The sequence below is a fragment of the Gopherus evgoodei genome, chromosome 16 (assembly GCF_007399415.2).
Source record: "Gopherus evgoodei ecotype Sinaloan lineage chromosome 16, rGopEvg1_v1.p, whole genome shotgun sequence".
NCBI classification, from domain to species: Eukaryota; Metazoa; Chordata; order Testudines; family Testudinidae; genus Gopherus; species Gopherus evgoodei.
The window spans coordinates 22,974,576-22,988,238 of record NC_044337.1 but is presented as its reverse complement, the minus strand read 5'-3'; the positions used below and the strand labels follow the sequence as shown (position 1 = coordinate 22,988,238).

Sequence of the window (13,663 nt, the reverse complement as noted above, 5' to 3'; positions counted from 1 at the left end):
GCTTTTCTATATAAAGCCTGGCGACATCTGACTCACGAACTTTCTACATTCTTTTTCTGTCCCCATTTGCTTTCTTCCTCCTCTTTGGTTTCTTAGTGACTTCTTTCTCCAAACTTATCTTGTTCTACTTTTCTATAACTTAAAAGAGTAATAAGTTAGAAAAGTTGCCTCAGAAATTATATTCTAGTGTGCTGTTATTGCAATCAACTTTTTGTTGATTGTGTAATTAAAGACAGGTAGATTTGTCATGCCTTACTGAAATATTCTTCCAAGATCTTTGTATTTGCATATGAGCACTTGGCTTGCCATCCTTCCAATTCCAGGTTCCAGTTCAGGAAGGTATTTAAGCACATGCCTTACTTTAACCATATGAGCAGTCCCATTTAATTTTTTGGAATGTCAGTGGGACTATTCATATGATTAAAGTTAGGCAGATGCTTACGTATTTTCCTAAATTGGGGGCGTGAATTTAGCAAGATGGCATGTAACAAAGCCCTTTTTCCGCTCCTCTATCCTTCTGTTATTTCCTGGTCCTTGTGAGGTCTACTGGACTACTCACATGCTTAAAGTTAGGCACGGGCTTTATAATCTTCCCGAAAAAGCCCCATTTCAAATTGTACTTTCAGCACTTTAACTCAATCTCTGGACCAAACTCTGCCCTCAGATACAATACATATCCTATTAGCTTTAGTGGGAATTGTGTACAAGAGTCTGAAGGCAGAACTTAGAATCTGTAAAGAACTGGGTCACTGGACAATGGATCAGTCTCATAAACAGAGCTACCTTTTTTTATAAAGAAGAATATATTAAAAATGCCTCTTCTCCTAAACTGTTTGAATCTTCTCATTGTAGATAAACACCAACAAGCCCTTAAAGTTTGATGGATTACATATTATACTTGCTCACTTAGTGTTTCCCTTACCCCCTTTATTATAGCTAATAGCCATTTAGTCTTCATACAGTATTTGTAGCTGTTGTTATATCATACACTGTACGCTGACCCTTGGGGCTGCCTCGCTGCAGATTTCACTGTCTGGTTCATTGCCTCCAAACATAAAATCAGTGACAAGCAGCAACTATAAAGCCCCTTTTCTATCCTCTGCCTTTTTGTTATTTCCTGGTTCTCATGAAAATGGTTTAATAAATTGGTCATATACACCAGCTGCTGCCCTGTCTCTATCTCTTACTTATTATTGGTAGCTGAATTTCTGCATCAGATATACAGTGTATGGAATAATTTCTTCTGTATTAGGCTAATCAAACCAACTCACAAGGCTGAACTCTGCTGATTGCCTTACTCATGCAAGCAGTCCCAGTGAATTCAACAAGTTCAAAATCAGGTCCACTGCTTTCAATGGGACTACTCACATGAGTAAGATCTGGGCATACTTTGATGCATTTTGTTATGCTAGTGAGCTTAGGAAATAAAAGTTCCAGACTTACAAGTAAATTAGAATGTCTACTAGACATAATGTCTAGTTCTCTGTTTTCTTACGTGATAAAGAACAGAAACACAATGTTGTTCAGATTTTTGCATTATTAAGGCTTTGTGTTTTTTGCACTAATATGCATTTTGTTAAACTTTTATCAGTCCTTTACTATTTGAAGCAGCATTATCTGAGCACAAAGTTGGGAGCCAGGAACTTCTGAGTTCTAATCTCAAGACTCACTCTGGAACCCCACTTTGTGTCTATTTCTACAACTATAAAATGGGGATAATATTTATCTGCCTTACAGGAGTACCACAAGCATTAGTTAACGTTTGTACAGCAGCTGGATTCTGTATAGCACTATACAGGAACTATTATTATTTGATCATTTCCTAATAAATCATCCATCTGTATTTCTGAGTTTTAAAATAAAAAAAAATCACACTTATTTACACTTGTAACTCTTCTGACTCTTACTCTCCTTTTTGGTATTAAGTCTCTCGTATTCCCCTCTGCACACACCCCAGGTAGCAGTTGGTTCCAATCAACTTATTTAAATTTCCATTTAATGTTAACTTTTGTGTGAATGAGTGTGTGTGTGTGTGTGTTTAATTACCACTTCTGAACCACTACTTTTAAACATGTTCCAAGGATAACTTCAGATCCGATATGGTCACTAGATGCGTTCATTAATGTTGTTTTTGTTTACGATATCTGCCTCATTTCCTAGGATTTCTAAAATATTCTCTGCGCTTGCTTACTCCTAAAAATCATGTGGTGAAATCTTCCTGGTGTTGCTGTAACTTCAGACAGACACATACACTTGTTCAGAATACATCTGTGTAAGCATCCAAAATCTCCTATTTCTTTGATCCTCTCTCCCTGCATTAGCATCTCAGATTTGTGTGTTACTCTTAGTTATAATTGGTTAGATTCCAATTACATACTTGTTGCAGTACAAAACCTAAGTAATTTAAAAATCAGACAGTCCCTTCCTTGAGGATCTGACAATCCAAGAGATAGAAACAGACAGAACAAGGCACAACAGCATACTCAGCAAAAGTTAATTGGTTTCCCCCTCCTCCTTTAGAATGTTTACGTTTCCACAAACATATCTATTTTGGAAGTCCATTATCCTTTTCAATTCAAATTCAAGTTCAAAACTAAATTCCTATACTCTATTTCTTCAGAGGTAATACCTACACTTCAGATTTGGTTGTGTCCGTGCCAAAGGTACATTTCAGACTTTATTTAGTGACGTTTCAGTTACTCCAAGGACATCACAGTTCTTATTCTGTCCATATTATCTATGTCCCATCCTTGTATACAGTGAGGTCTGGTGTTATGAGCACAGGGTTGAGAGCCTATCCTTAGCTATGCTATTTATTCTGGGTATGGCCTTAGGCAAATCATTTCACATTTGTGTCTCAGTTTCACTATCTGTACAATGGGAATAATAATACTTACCTCATCAGTGTGTTGGGAGGATTAATTGTCTGTACAGTGCTTTGAACATGGAAAGCATTATAGAAGTATTATTATTGAGCACCCAAAATTCCCACTGAAATCCCTGATTTTTGAGTGCACAAGGAAATCAGGTTCAGGCCCTACCTATGAGATACCTTGGGGATAAATTCTGCCCGGAGATGCATGCATATGGCTTCCAGTATAGCCACCCATATACAAGAAAATCTCTATTATGCTACTACACAACCCCAATAAAATAGTTAAGTTTATATCTTTCAACGTGTATCAAGATGATAACCCCTCATTAATGACAATGCTCCTTGCAGTGTAACTCAGATCCTCACCACTGGAATGTCTTCACACCTGTAAATGCAACTTTCTTCCTTTTCTCCCACAGATCCCTAAAGAAAGATGTTAAATGGCTTCTTTCAGAGCTCAGATGTTCTTTCCCTTGTTACATTTATAACCTTGTACTGCAGCATCAAAGCTCTTGCAATCCCCTGTATTCTAAAATAATCCATCAATCCCCTCTCCTCAATGCTTTTGCCCTTGGCAAAGCACTAGCCCAAGGGAGAGCAACTCAATAGAAAAATGTGAGATTTAAAAAACTTATAATTCAGACCCTAGCTGAAAAGACCATCTTTCCGACCTCTGTGAAAGCTCCACTTTCTAAAACACATTGACGGTCTCCTGCAGATTTTTCCTTCTTTGCTATACTTTTCTGCTCCTCTGTGCAATTACTCCACCCTCTTTTTGCTATCCCTTCCATTCTATTATCTACTCCAATATCCTTTCCCTGGTCTTAGTTTCTACTGTGTCTTCATCTGCAATCATCAGTTTCAAATACAATACCATCTCTTCACATCAAGTCCTTGGACCAGTCCTTGATTTTCTAGTAACAATTTTCTTGTCCCTTCTCAAAACAGAATTAGAAAAGGCAGAGGCTGAATTTTTTAAAGCAATACAAGGACTTTAGCCAGACATTTTTCACTGCTTTGAAAATCTTCACCCCAGACTTTAAAGCAATGGTAAAGATTTCTTGTAATTACTTTTCTTCTAAGCCACGCATATTCTAATGTTGTCCCCAGTTTGCACAGCAGAAACGTGAGATGACTTATAAAGGTATAACCAACTTTAACGCTCAGGTGATGGCTTAGATCCCACTTCTGTAAAGACTTACACCCATGGTTAACTTTACACACTGTGACTATTTCCACTGTTCACAATGCATAAAATTAAGCACACCTGTAAATATTTTCAGGATTAGGGCCCAAGGGCTCCACAAACCTACTGTAAAACATTGTCCTTCTCAGTCAAATATCTCCTCATCCCATGTGGTGTGGTATGCTGTGCAGATTGGCTATTCATGCCTTCCATCCCAGAAGTGGTCACCTTTAATTTTTACCAAGTATAGTTTATTACCATGGGCTAACATCTTGAAAATTGGGTGTGTAGACACGTAAGCACCTGAAAGTTGGTGCTGTCAATTTCCACTTACTGATGTTCCTACATCTTCAGAAAAATCTTACTTAGGTACCAAATTATAGGTTTATGAACTTAACTTTAGGCATTCATTTGAAAATATTGGCTAGGGTTGCCTCATGTTTTAGGGGTAAAACTATAGTAATCCCACTGAAGCAAAAACCTAAGGTTTCCATCAAACAGGCACCCAAAATAACCCACACTTAACAGTTTTTGCAGAGTTTTAAGGACACATCAGTGTTATTTGATTGAGGTGCTCTACGTCTGAAGTGATCATGGTAACTCCCAAGTGTTCATTCTGTACATGAAGTTCTAGAATGGACAGATGACCTGGGTTAGGAAGAACTATTGCAGGAAAGCTAGAGGTTGACTTGAATAAGAGAATGCTGGGGTTTGTCTTGAATTCCAGTGAAAGAACTGGAGATCAATAAATGCTAAAGTTTTATAAAGCTTTATGAGGGTGAATACAGACTAGAAATGACCTGATCTAGAAATCTGTGTATGAGTAATTGCTGAAGGATTTATCTGGAAATGTAGCCTCTCTCCTGAATCTACATACTTTTCTTACTTAATATTGATTTATCTATTGCGTATAAATCATAGAAAGGCAGCATGTTATTGGAACAGAGGGATGGGAATTTTATTTTTCACTCTGCCACTGACTGACTGTGTGACTTTGGACAAGCCCCTTCACTTCTCTATGTTTAAATGTAACAGTCTATAAAATTTTGCCTGTACACAGACAACTGCATGATGGGGCTGGTGCACAATAGTGTGACTTTGTATTGGTTAGGTTCCTGTGTTTACCACGAGTCTGGTGATTTTGTTTTTTTTTTCCTTAAAGTTGCAGCTCTAGCAGTTAAGTGATTATGGATGAATTTCAGCATTAATGAAGGGAGACAGAAGGTCATTAACCCTTGTAAAAGCAGCAAAGAGTCCTGTAGCACCTTACAGACTAACAGAAGTATTGGAAATGAGCTTTAGTGGGTGAATACCCACTTCGTCAGATGCAAGATGCAGATGCATCTGACGAAGTGGGTATTCACCCACGAAAGCTCATGCTCCAAAATGTCTGTTAGTCTATAAGGTGCCACAGGACTCTTTGCTGCTTTTACAGATCCAGACTAACACGGCTACCCCTCTGATAATTAATCTTTGTGTTTGTGAGAAAAAGCTGGAAAATATGCCCCTTACCTGCTCAGGAAACAGAAATCAAATGAGAAGAATCCAACGTTTATAGTTGTTTGTTGTTGAATTTTGTACTTTTTTAAAGCCAGGCTCATGGTTTTTGCTCACTTGGTGACAATAATGCCTCGGGGGGAGGCGAAAGGGGCTTGCTCTGCCTCCTCCTGGGGGGGTAACAGCGCCCTGGGTCTGAGGTGAGGATGAAGAACCCCTGCTCCCACCTATCTCCACACCTGTCCCCTAGCCCCACCCCCACCTGCCGCCCCGGCTTCCCCCACCCCAGCAAACCTGCCCCTCACCTCAGCCCGACTCCCTCCCCACCCACAAGGGAAGGGCAGAGGGGATTCCACCAACTCTGGTACGAAAGTTGCGCAAGCACCACAGCATCACCTACGCTAGCGGCGGCTAGCGAGCTCGCATAAGAAAAGCACCCTCAGGTGCGGCACCAGTGCCGGGAGCCTTACGGAAAGTCCGTAAGAGACACTGACCTCTTTGAGGAGATACGGATTTTACGTAAGGAACAGTCTCAGGTGCAGCCTCGGCCTTCCCTAACCGGCAGAATTACGGAATCTCCGTAAATCCTCAGGGACGCGGCAGGCGAGGTTACGCCGTTCACGCAAGGAGCGATGGTCTCAGGTAAGGCACCTGCTTCTCGGAGCTAGAGGACTTTACATCAACTTTTCAAGGCGGCATTCGCCTGCCGAGGAGGCGGCTGTTAAGTAGTTTGCGTTGTGGGGCTGGCATCCCTACGTGGTTGGCGTAAGGCGCTCTCTCAGGTGCAGAGAGGGGGCGGGCTGGCGTTGCCCGGCAGCTCTAGCCTATGGGGGCGCGGGGTGTTGTCACGTGCCGGAGCCCCGCTCGCCGCTGCGGAGCCGGAGGCGCTGGAGTGGGGGACGGAGCCGGGAGTGGGACAGGGGCTGCACTGGCTGCGGCAGAGAGCGGGGTAAGGGGGCGTCGGGGCCGGGGGCCTCCATCGGAGACACCCCCGGGGGCGGGGACCGGCCGCCGCCGCCCCTCCCACTACGAGCATCGGCCAAGGGCAGGACATGGCACCGGTAGGGGGCGGGGGGAGGTGCACGGATGGGGGCTGGGGCGGGGTGCACGGGGGGCGGTGCGTGTGGGGCAATGGGGGGTGGGGTGCACGGGCGGCGGAGGGAGGTGTGTGTGGGGCGGGGGGCACGGGCGGCGGGGGGAGGTGCATGTGGGGCATTGTGGGGCGGGGGGAGGTGTGTGTGGGGCGGGGGGCACGGGCGGCGGGGGGAGGTGCATGTGGGGCATTGTGGGGCGGGGGGAGGTGTGTGTGGGGCAATGTGGGGCGGGGGCACGGGCGGGGGGAGGTGCATGTGGGGCAATGTGGGGGCGGGGGGAGGTGCGTGTGGGGCCATGTGGGGCGAGGGGCACGGGCGGCGGGGGGTTGGTGCTTGGGGGGCGGGGTGCATATGGGGACACACCGGCAGGATGTGCCGGTAGGTGGGATGGGGCTCAGCGGAAGGGGGTGGAGAAGATAGGGGCATGATGCATGGGTCTGTGAGAACCTGAGGGCTGCAGGCGGGCTGGGTTCATGGACAGCCGTGAGGTTGCTGGGCGCCCACCGGAGGGCTGCTGGATGCTGTGTGTAGGGGGTGTGGAGCAGCTGGAGACAGGGATGGAGGTTGGGGAGCTGGGAGTGTGCGAATCGGGGGTGCGGTGCACGGGTTGGGGGGGTACTCTTTGAGGCACAGGGTGGATGCATACAGAGGCCCTTTCTGGGACTGTGAACAGGGGGATGTTCTTGCATGGGGACAGCCGCTGGGGGCATTAGGGAGGCTGCCGCTGCAGACAGCGAATGGGGGGGTTGGCGCTGCTGGGGCAGCACATGATTGGCAAAGTGATTTTTTCTAATCTGTTTCTTAATTTTTGTGTGGTGTCATTTGGGATTTTTTTTGGGGGGAGGAGGTGTTCATTGTGCACCTGACTTTGCAGGGCTGGTTGTGAGAACGCTCTCCCTTAAGGTCCTAGTGCAGATATCTAGGCACAGGAAGCTGTCCTAGTGCTAAATCTCCCTGCCCTGCTTTGTGCAGGGAGCAGGTGTGCACTTGACCTGAGCAGGAATGTTAGCTAGTGGTTAGGCCATTATGAAAGCATCATTCTCAGTTTGTGCCTATTGTCAGTTGGGTTGGTCTGTTGGGCATGGAGGTGAATATGTTTAGCTGCAATATTGCCTCTGTAGAGAATAATAAAAGGACCTTTCAGCCCAGAGAGACAAGGGAGCTCCTTTATGTGGAAGTGTGGTGCTTTAAAACAGGGAGAAATTGTCATAAAATTACCTATTTTGTTCATTCCCTCTGGAGTACCTGGCATTGGCTACTGTCAGAAGACAGGATACTGGGCTAGATGGACCTTTGGTCTGACCTAGTGTGGCCATTCTTACATATATTCTTGGTTGACAGAATTAAGGGCTTGTGATCAGAACTTTGCTACTGCTTAGTTGGTGTGGTGCATTGTATTGTCTGCTAGCCTACCTTATTTTAAATAAAATGAAATATTCGTGCTTTTCTGTGCCTTGTGAACGGTCTGTGCTGTATCTAGGTGTCTTTGATTCCTGTGACAGTTTTGCATCTCTTTTCTTTCTGGATTTGGTCTGTACTGGGTATTAATCATTAACCCACTGATTTTAGTGGAGGTGGGGGAACTGCAGTGAAAGATAGCTGGGGAATCAGTAGAGGGACGCTGACTAGAGCAAAACTTGAATTTGCAATAAAAACAGAAATTACGTTATCCACTAGCATGTCTGATTATTTATTTACGTAGCATTGAAAGTGCGCTATGGACATTAAGCAAAAATGGTATTACTCCAAAGAGCTTACAATATAGATAGACCAGGTAAGGCTACAGGATATCATGTAAGAAAAATCTACATGAAGTTTCATGCATGTCTGGTTAGTTCCATATGTATTTAAATTGTCTGTAACTTAGTACTGGGATAGAGACCAGGGGGTTTTCTTGGTCTCTTGAAAGAAGTATATATTTGAAGCAACACTGTTAGCTTAAATTTGACTCATTGTTTACATTTTGTTAAAACAAGCTATTTTAAGTCCCCAAACCAATAAAAATGTTTATACAATTAAAAAATAATTCCAATGAAAACAGCTGTGATCGTGCAATGATTAGAATGTATGTGTGTCTGGAACCCCAGTCTTGCGCAATTAAAGAGTGAAAATGAAACTGATTTAATTGATTTTTTTTAATTCATTGTCCAAACTGAGTAAAATGCAAAAAGTAAGCAAAACACAAATACTGACCCACATAGCATTTGTAAAAGTACTGAATAATGTAAGGTCCTTGTAACTTTGGTAAAAAAATGATTGTTAGTGAAGTGATTTTTTTAAGCTAATAGTGGTGACACTTTAAGAAGGACCCAAAGGAAATGATGGTGGAGGCATGAGGCCTAGTATCTATTGAGAAGAGAGTGGAAGAAGGGTGTGAAGAAGCTGGCTAGTTGTGTGTCTTGGGAAGAAGAGCCTTAAAAAACTTGGAATTGCTTTTTTGTGGAGTGGAGGGGGAAGCATTAGTATCTCTATTCGGACATCACAATAATACCTTGTGTGGGTGATGCCACGAGCCGATCTCTGAAAAGCAAAGGGCCTTTGCAAGCATTGAAAAGGCTTCAGGCCTTGTGTGGAGTCAAAGACTGACTGTAAGTGATGGGACCTTGTGGCTGGTTGCCAGTGCGGAGAAATAGGAAATACATGACAGCCTGTCAGGGCATTTCTAGCTTCCACTGACTTCTTGGTGGTTTTTAGGAAGTTGGACTCACCTCTGAAAGTTCTAGGCAATGTCAGCACTATTTCTGTCTGGAACTTTCCAGTCTCTTGCTTTTACTCCATTCTGGTGTGGCAGGAGTAGGGAAGAGATCGTGCTGGTTGTGATTGGCACTGGCAAGATTTTGGTGCGTTCAGTTGTCCACTCCTAACAATCTTGCCACTCTTAGTGTAGTGTGTGGTGCTGTCTTAGCATCCTTGGTATAATTGTTTTTGTTTTAATTACTAATTTTCTCACCCCCTCCCACCCTCCCTTTTTTTTTTTGTATACTACTGTACATGCACCTACTTGGAGGTACTGTAATGATCATTATTATTAAAATACTGGTAATGTGATTGTCACTGTACAAGAAAAACACAGGGAGCATATTCTCTAAATGCACATACACAATACATAATTACTGGGAGACCTAAAGGAAGGCTCTGTCTTGGAATGCCATTCACTGGTGTGGCTGAAGTGGGTCTGAGCTTCAGTGAAGAGGTTGAGCTTTGAGGACCCATTTGAAAGAGAAAGTTCTGGTTCTACTCAGGGGTTTGAAAGTAAATTCTAGGCAAAGCAAACCTTGAGCCAGTTAAGACTGCTAAACTGTTTTGGTTCAAAACCCCTCATTCCTAAAATTCTGCAGAGGTCTCCAGCAGCACTGAGATTTTGTACACTTGCTCTCGATTGAAAAGGGAATCCTTTTGGGGAGTTTGAGGGAAGCTTGTTCAGCCATGTTGTGCTGTGCAAGTCTGAAAACCTCATCGCAGAATAATAATAAAATAAAAGCCACACTTTTTTCCATGTTGCTTTGGTAGCAGCTGAACTTTGAGACTTGGCATGTAAATGGATCTCTTAGAAGAACGTGTTCATGACTGGAGGAGGGGCAATGCCCTGTTTGGTTAACAAGTTATAGGCAAGTGAAAAGTCACTTGTGAGCATGCTTAGCAAGGTATCTGTTAAGATCTTTAGCACAGCCATGTCTTCACTGTGGTGGATATTCTCCCTGTCTGTTGTATTCTGACCATGGGCCCAGCTTCGGGCAAGCGGTGGTGGGTAGTGCTCTTCTTTATGCTGCTTCTGGGACAGTTTGTGTAGGGGAAATTGTACATGCAGCACAATCCGTGCTCTCTCCCCGCCTCCCTCCCCCCGCGCCCTACCCCCCAAAATCAGCAAACCACCTAGTGCCTTAACATGAAAAATAGAGAAAGTAGGGTCACTCATGAATAAAGGCGGTTAAATGAATGGCTCAAAACTGGCTGTGGTATTCTGTTTAAAATCTGTCTTCAACAAGAAAACTTAGGCAGTGAGGAGGGATTTATGAAAAAAGCTGTGGGTAAGGTATAGTGAAGCTTATTAAGGGAATTAGCAAACTTACTGTACCACTGATATGTTACTAAAAATGTAGAAAGACTGGAGAAGAGCAAATGCAGTACTGATCTTTGAAAAAGGGAAAGCGAGAGATCCTTGTAGTTACCAGCCTTTACTGGGAATAGTTAACTCCTATTCACCTTTAAATTAACAGAGCAAATACTGAGGGAAAATGAACAACTAGCAGCAGCGGATTTATAAATAGATGTCTGGAGATAAACTTGTTGGCTCTGGATAGAATTACAGAATTAGGACTCGGTCCTGCAAAACTTTCTCATGCTAAACACCTGTACCCCGATATAACGTTGTCCTCGGGAGCCAAAAAATCTTACTGGGTTATAGGTGAAACCACGTTATATCGAACTTGCTGTGATCCGCTGGAGTGTGCAGGCTCCTCCCCTGAGCATTGCGTTATATCCAAATTTGTGTTATATTGGGTCGTATTATATCGGGGTAGAGGTGTAACTTCGTGCAAATAGTCCCACTGCCTGCACTGGAGGTGTTTTAGTAAGAATTTGTAGGCATTTGGTGGATGCAGGGGGATTTAATACGTAGATTATAGAAAAGCCCCTGATAGTGTTTCTCAAAATTGTCTCTAAAATTAGTTCAAATCATCTTGGAATAAGCACCATCTCATGTATTGAAAAGTGACCAATGTACCTAAACACAAGGTAAAATATCAGATTGAATTCAGATGTTTAGTAGTGTGTTGCAGTGATCTCTGGTATTACACCTCTACCCCGATATAACACAAATTCGGATATAACGCAGTAAAGCAGTGCTCCGAGGGGCGAGCTGCACACTCCGGTGGATCAAAGCAAGTTCGATATAACATGGGTTTCACCTATAATGCGGTAAGATTTTTTTGGTTCTCGAGGACAGTGTTATATTGAGGTAGAGGTGTATTTAATATGTTTTTTAACTATCTAGAAGAGCAAGTAGACACGGCTAATAAAGTTTGCAAATGATGCTGAACTGGGCGGAGTTGAACACCAATGAGGATAAATACAAAGGAATTTGAGGGAGGTTAGAAACCCTGGCAGCAAATAACAGTTTGGGGGAAAATAATCTGAAATGAACACATACATGAGAGGTGGCACATACCTTGAAAAGTGGTAATGCTGACAGACCAAGAGGTGATAGAAGACAATACTGCAAACTCATGGTTTAAGCTGAGAGAGGTTAGCAAAAAAGGCCAATTTTAGGCTTCATATGCAGCAGGAAAGAAGTTAGAGGCAAAAATACTGTTCTAATGCAACATTAAAATTGCACTTATAGTTTAAAATACCAGGAAAAAAATGCAAATATCAGAACTGTTATAGGAACCATTACTTAGGCTGTGTCTACATTACAGCGTATGTCGGCATAATTTATGTCGGTCAAGGGTGTGAATAAATCACACAATCCCTCCCTCCCTCCCCCACCAAGCAACATAAGTAACACCACCATAAACACCCAGGTGGACAGTGCTGCTGTGTCAGCAGCAAAACTTCTCTCGCCAACATAACCACTGCCGCTTGTGCCCTTAGTCTCTGCATATTCTGTGTACTAGTCTATGATATGCGTTTAGCATAAATAGAAATACAAAGCTGCACGTTTAGAGGGACACCATCAACTTAAATCACATTGTCTTGAAATTTTTACTTCTCTTACAAAGAGCACCTAATATTAACTGGAAGACTAGAGAGAAATATTCTTTCAGTTTGACCTTTGCATTTGAAGGCACTTTGTATAGGCAATTTCTCTTGTTTGAGTCTCTTATTGAGCACTGGGGACAGAAAAACACTGATAAAGTTGTAAAATATGGTATAAATCCACAGAAGGTGTTGGGGGAAGGGGAGAGAGACTTGGGCAGGTATAGTACCTGGAACTACTTTTAACTTTTTTTTTAAACTGGCAAGTTGATGTCCTTGTGATGGGTTGGATCACAGAAACCCCCCTAGGAACTGTCAACTCATGTGCCAAGACTACTTCTGCCCCTGCTTCCCTGCCAGCTTGGGACTCCAGCACCCTGTCTTGTTGAGCCAGACATGCCTGTCTGCTCCAGCACAGACCCAAGGTCTGAACCACGTGCCCCAAAACTGCAGACTTAACTGAAAGCAAGTTAAGAAGTGTTCCTGTCTTTAACACTCAGATGCACAACTCCCAATGGGGTCCAAATCCCAAATAAATCCGTTTTTCTCTCTGTATAAAGCTTATACAGGGTAAACGCATAAATTGTTCACCCTCTGTAACACTATTAGAGAGAGATGCACAGCTGTTTGCCCCCCCCCGGCGGTCTTAATACATACTCTAGGTTAATTAATAAATAAAAAGTGACTTTATTGAATACAGAAAGTAGGATTTAAGTGGTTCCAAGTAGTAACAGACAGAACAAAGTGAATTACCAAGTAAAATAAAATAAAACATGCAAGTCTGAGTCTAATACAGTAAGAAAACTGAATACAGACAAAATCGCACCCTCTATGGTGTTCCAGTAAGCTTCCTTTTACAGACTAGTCTCCTTCTAGTCTGGGTCCAGCAATCACTCTCACTCCCTGTCCTTTGTTCCAGTTTCTTTCAGGTATCCTTGGGGGTGGAGAGGCTATCTCTTGAGTCAGCTGAAGGCAAAAAGGAGGGGTCTCCCAGGGGTTTAAATAGACTTTCTCTTGTGGGTGGAGACCCCTTCCTCTCTCCTATGCGAAGTCCAGCTCCAAGACGGAGTTTTGGAGTCACACGGGCAAGTCACATGTCCATGGATGACTCAGTCTTTACAGGTAGCAGCCATTGTTTATATGCTACCCTGAATGTCCTCAGGTAGACTTCTTACGTGATTGGAGGCTTCCAAGATTCATTGTCCTTTAAGGGTTTCTTGATTGGGCACTTAATTTGGACATTCCTTTCTCAAGAAGCTAACCAAATGCTTTACTAAGGCTATTTAAAAATCAAGCAAGTACACAGCCAGTATT

General features: G+C 43.2%; 1 protein-coding gene across 3 annotated transcripts in view; it reads left to right on the top strand.

The window, feature by feature from the left end:
* Positions 1-6,422: 6,422 nt before the first annotated feature.
* Positions 6,423-13,663, top strand: part of STRBP (spermatid perinuclear RNA binding protein) — a 103,199-nt gene continuing 95,958 nt past the window's right edge. For all 3 annotated transcript variants that reach the window (XM_030535170.1, XM_030535172.1, XM_030535171.1), the window contains exon 1: positions 6,423-6,507. The gene's annotated coding sequence lies outside the window, so the exon portion shown is untranslated. The remainder of the gene's footprint in view (positions 6,508-13,663) is intronic.